This window comes from Phascolarctos cinereus, unplaced genomic scaffold, assembly GCF_003287225.1.
Source record: "Phascolarctos cinereus isolate Bilbo 61053 unplaced genomic scaffold, phaCin_HiC Scaffold_3;HRSCAF=262, whole genome shotgun sequence".
Classification (NCBI taxonomy): Eukaryota; Metazoa; Chordata; class Mammalia; order Diprotodontia; family Phascolarctidae; genus Phascolarctos; species Phascolarctos cinereus.
In genome coordinates, this window is record NW_027555736.1 from 131,063,536 (window position 1) to 131,069,905 (window position 6,370).

Here is a 6,370-nt window from a genome sequence, read left to right on the forward strand (position 1 = left end):
GTACCCCATTGTAAGATTTTGCATTTATTCATATTGAATTTCCTGTCAAAAGCCTTTTGGATTCTAACACTTTCAGTCAATGTGTTAGCCAATTTTGGGTCATTGGAAAATTTGATAAGAATACCACCTATGCGTTTAGGTGATAAAATGTCAAATATCACAGGGTCAACTACATATCCCTGAAGTATTCTACTGGAGACTTCCTGCCATATTGATAATAACCATTAAAACTTATTCTTTAGCCATCCAGCAATTTCTGAATCCATATGACCTGATCCATATCATATATACCATCTGATCCATAATCCAACTTTGTCACAAGAAAGTTTTGGTGAAAAGACAAATCATAAAAACAATTAACAAATATGTGAAACATATACAAACAAAACCAAATATGTAAAACATAGTAATGAACATGAGATAACATGCCAAAGTTTCTGGAATGCTGCCAAAGCAAATTCCTTTTAAAACATACATTAACAAAACAGAAGTTTAATGAACTGAGTATGTCACTAAAATGCTACAGAAAAAAGCAAGTTAACAAACCCAAAATAAGTGCCCAAAAAGGAAATCTTGAAAATTTAGTAAAGAAATGTAGCGATCAATAAGTATTTGTAAATACTTACTATGTGCTAGGTACTATGTTAGATCCTGGGTACATAAATACAAAGAATCAAACAATTTTTATTGACAAGAATCATATGTTTTAATGGGGGGATATAACAAGCATATACATATATATATATATATATATATATATATATATATATACACACACACACACACACACACACACACACACACACACATATATATGTTAATCTATATAACATAATTATAAAGTAAATAAATATATTCAAGGTATTTTGGTATGGAAGGTATCTGCAATTGGTGGACCAGGAAAGGCAAATGATGCCTGAGCTGCATCTTAAAGAAATGGTTTCTAGGAGGCACAGGTAATTAGGAAGTATAGTCCAGAAGTGTGAATAATAAGTCACATGTGAAAAACAGAGAAAAGTCTAATTTGGCTGGATCGAGGAATGTGGGAAGGAAAGTTATAATTAAACTGGAAAAACAGATTGGGCCAGGTTGTGCAAGGACTTCAAACCTTAAAAAAAAATTCATTTTTAAAAATTTTTTTTTTCCTACGGACAATAGGAAGCTAATAAAGTTGACTGAATAGAAAAGATATGTGGTCAGAACTCTACTTAAGGAAAATCACTTTGTTAGCAGTGTGTTAGATAGAATATAGTAGTGAGACAAGCGAGACAGGCAGGCTAATTGGGAGGTTCTTCTGCAAAGGAATGTGAGAAATGTCTTCTCATATCTCTTCTTTTGGGCCAATCTTGTTCTTTGTAAATCTGCAGCATTCATTTTCAATTGGGGGGGGCTGCTCTTCTTTGCATTTATATTGTTGTAGTTATGGTGTATATTGTTTCCTTGGATCAGCTTACTTCATTTTGTGTCAGTTTGCATGAGTCCATGCTTCTTGTTAATAAGATGTTAATTCATCATATTTATAATTTCTTACAACACAATAATATTCCATTATATTCATGTGCCACATTTATTTAGATATGCTCAATAAATAGGCATCTACTTTGTGTCCAGTTCTTCACTACCACAAAAAGTACTACAATAATTATTTTGGCATATATGGGACTTCCTTTGTATCAGGGACCTCCTTGGGGTATATGCTTAGTAGTGGAATCTCTATGACAAAGGTATGAATATTTTATAGCTCCTTTATTTGCATAATTCCAAATTGCTTTACACCATCATGGTATTAGTTCACCTCTCCATTAAAAAAAAAGCATTAGTGCATCTGCCTTTCCACAAACCTTCCAACACTGATTATTCCCATGGTTTATCATTTTTGCCAGTTTGCTGGGTGTGAGGTATAACCCCAGTGTTGTTTCGATTGGCATTTCTCTTATAATTAATTATATTGAGCTCTCTTTCACATAATTGTTAAGTGCAGTTCTTTTGAGAACTGTTTGTTCATATCTGTAGACTACTTTTCTATCGTGGGGAACAGGTTTTGGTCTTATACATTTCTATTAGCTATCTATATATGTTGGATACATATACACATATACATACATACATACATACATACATATATATATATATATATATATATATATATATATATATAACCCATCTGACAGATTTTTTTCTTCTTTTCTCGCTTTCTTCCCTTTTCCCTCTTCCCTTCTTATCTTAGGTGTATTAATTTTGTTTGTGCAGAAGTTTCTCAATTTACGTGTAATAAAAATTATCTATTTCATCTTTTGTAATTGCCTTCTTTCTTCCTTTAGTTTAGAATCCATCTCCTATCCATAACCGTGAAAAGTGTATGATATTCTTCTATTCTATTTTTTAATGGTATTATTTTTAATATTCAGGTCATGTATCCATTTTTAATTTATTGTAGAATATGGTTTAAGTTGTTAGTCTAAGACTAACCAAGCCTGCCTTCTTTCCAGCTTTCTCAATAATTCTTTTCAAATAGGGAGTTCTTTGTAAGTAATTAATGTTTGAGGATAAATGGAGCACTAAATTATTGAGTTTACTTGTTTTTGAATCCCCTTTGTTTATTTCACCATTTTACTTCTCTATGGTACAGTAGATAAAATGCTGGGCTTGGAGTCAGGAAAATATGAGTTCAATTTTGGCCTCAGACACTTAACTAGCTATGTGATGCTGGATAAGTCACTTAACCTCTGTTCACCTCAGCTTCCTCTTCTGTAAAATGGAGATAATAATAGCACCTACCTCCCAGAGTTGTTGTGAAGATCAGAAGAGATATTTGTAAAAATAACTGAGCATACCACATGGCACTTAGTAGGAACTCTATAACTGCTCATTCCCTTCCATTCCTCCATTTCTTAATAAATGATTTTGATGACTGCTATTTTATGATACAATTTGAGGTCTAGAAGTGCTATTCTCCCTTCATTCCTTTCCTTTTTTCATTATTTACCTTGTTATTATAGATCTTTCCTCCAAACTGTCATTATTTTATCAAGATCTGTAAATTATTTTTTTGTTAGTCTGAAGACTAGAGAACTAAAATTGTAAATTAACTTTGGTACTGTTGTCTTTTCATGGCATTTATATTGGCATGGTCCAAACATAAACCCTAAATATATTTTGAATGGGATTTCCCTTTCTATTATTGCCTCTTAGATTTTATAGAAATGTTAGGAATTTTTTGTGAATTTATTTTATAGCCTGTAATTTTCCTGAAGCTATTATCTCAGTTTCTTTTCTATTCCCTTGGGATTTTCTAAGTAAACCATCATGTCATCAGCAGATATAGACAGTTTTATCTTCTTGACTGTTAACACATTTGAATTCTTTTTCCTTGTCTTATTGCTCTTTCTATAACTATAATAATACTGGAGAGAGTTGGCATCTTTGTTTCATGCTTGTTTTTATTGAAAATGTTTCTAGGGTATTTTCATTGCTTTTACAGTGCTAAGCCTAGAGTTGGGAAGACCTGAATTCAAATCTGGTATCAGACATTTACTAGCTGTGTGATCCTGGGCAAGTCACTTAACCTCTGTTTTTCTCACTTTCCTCAACTGTAAAAAAGAGGATGATAATAGTACCTACCTTGTAAGACTGTTGTATCAAATGAGATGATACTTGTGGGAAAAAAGTGCCTTGGCACAGTGCCTGGAACACAGTAGGTTCTATTTAAATGCTTATCCTCATCCCTTACTCTTTAGATAACATACTTTGTAGATTTTTTTTTTTAGCACAAATGAGTATTCTATTTTGTCAAAATCTTTTTCTAAGCATTTATTAAAACAATCATGTGGTTTGGAATATTTTTGTTCTTAATATGATTTATTATAATGATTGCTTTCCTAATGTTGACGTATCCTTGCATATCTGGTATAAATCTATCTTGGTCATAATGAATGCTTTCTTAGATAAATAACTATAGTCTGCTTGACAGAATTTTATTTAAAATTTTTGAATCACTTTTCATTAAGGATATTGTTCTATAGTACTTCTTTATTTGATCTTTTTCTGGTTTAGTTATTAGGACTATATTTATCTCATAAAAGGTGTTTAGTGAGGTGCTTTCTCACTTTTTGAGAATAATTTGTGTAGTATTGATATTGATTGTTCTTTAGCAGCTTGATAGAATTCTCTTGTGAATCATAGGAACAGAAATTATTTCTTTGGCAGTTTTCTCCCTTCCCTTGGGATTTATTGTTTTAAGACCTTGATTCGGTCTTCTGATATTTTGGGTATTTTATATTTTTTAAGGTAATCCTCTATTTCTTTTGTGCAGCTAATTCTGCTAGCAGTTCAAAGTTGACCTTTACTTCTTAGCAAATTATTTTGAATTTTCAAGAAGGTATGTAAGTATAGAACTATTAGATTATCACATAAGAGTTACATGGAAGTAGAGTGTGATATTAACATTGAACATTATAGAATAGGTGTTTAGGTATTGATACATAGTAGCTATGTTAAGCCATTGGGGTAACCTCATTGGAGAGGTAATAAATGGATAAAATGTATGTAATAAATGTTTTCATATGGAAAACAAAGTAAAAGACCTTCCTTTAATTAGCAAAGGATGAGAAGACCTTCAGCTGGAATTGCTTGTGTCAATATATGATAACCAGTCATCAACTTGCAATTCACTTAAAAGAATCATGTGATATAGTTGTAACTACAGAGTGGTGATTAACAAATATAATTTGGAAATGACACATGAGAAAACCAATTCAGTAGGGAATGAGTTGAAGATAAAAGTGTGGAAAATGTCAACTGAAGCTGACAGTTACAGGTGAGATTTGAATGTGTGGGAAATAAATGTTATTGAGGCAAATGGAATTCATTATAGACTATGGTTGTTAAGGCTGGCAAATGGTTTGGAGTAAGGCAGGAATAATAATAACAAAATCTGATAGTACTTTAAGGTAAAAATCTTCAAATAAGAACTGTTATGTTCTTTTAAAACTATGGACTCTATATATGGACTGAATTCAAACAAAATGGAACATAGTTGATGTCCTGCCTTTTTTACCTCTGTATTTTTTCTTAAAAATGAAACTCAGTTTATTAAATTGGTTCAATGTCCAATGGATGGTAAGAACATGACTTGTCTTGCTTGGGATAGAACTAGGAGTGATGGGCAGACTGTATGCTAGTAGGTTGAAGAGAAGAGACAGATTCCAGGAAGGAACATGTCTACTAGGGATAAGAAAGAATTTCCTTAGTCATACCTATCTGACACTGAAACAGTTTACCCTATAAAGCAATAAGTTCCCTGTACTTAAAGGTCTTTTATTTTTTTTTATGGCAATTGGGGTTAAGAGACTTGCCCAGGGTCACACAGCTAGTGTCAAGTGTTTGGTCTGAGGGCGAATTTGAACTCAGGTACTCCTGACTCCAGGGCCGGTGCTCTATCCACTGCCCCACCTAGCTCTCCCCACCTAAAGGTCTTTTAAAGCAGAAACAGAGACCTATCTATGTCATGGAGAGGACTCCTGCATTAGGAATGGGGAAGGGTTAGTTAGACCTTTGAGGTCACGTTCAACTTTGATAGTCCGTGACTATAGAATCTATGATTCTATTTAGATTTAGAATCTGTTTAGATTTTATTTATGCTGTCTCTTTAGAAAGTGTTTTCTTCATCATGACCCTGAAAGAGGTAAGAAATGTATAATCTCCATTGTTTTTTTGTTTTGTTTTGTTTTTATTTTAGAACAGGAATGAGTCCACCTTCTTCATTTTACAGAAAAGGAAACTGAAGCCCAGGAGAGTGAAGAGTGACTTTCCTAAGATCACACAGGTAAGACGAAGAGTAAAGTGTGGAATTATCACTGGCTCTGCAGTTAGAACCCCTGTATTCAAATCCTGCCTGTGAACACTTTCTATTTCTGCGATCTCGGGCAATAATAATAGCTAGCATTCATAGAGAACTGTTTGCAAAGAGCTTTAATAATAATGGTTAACATGTATGTAGTGCTTACCATGTGCTAAGTGCCTTACAATTATTAGCTCATTTTATCCTCACAATAACCCTGTGAGGTAGGTGCTATTATTATCCCCATTTTACAGATGAGGAAACAAGCATACAGAGGTTATTGCCCAAGCTCATATAGTTGGTTAAGTGTAAGAAGCTGGATTTGAACTCTTTTAACTCCAGGTCAGTCATTCCATACCCTGTTCCACTTTGCTACCTACTTACTTCAACTCACTGAACTATATGGGCTTCATTCATAAAATAAGGATGGACTATATAGTGTCTGAGGTCCCTCTGTAGAGCTACGATTCAATGATTTTAGATAGGAAAGTCAGAGTTGTGAACCTAAGTCCTCTGACTTCAAATCCAAGG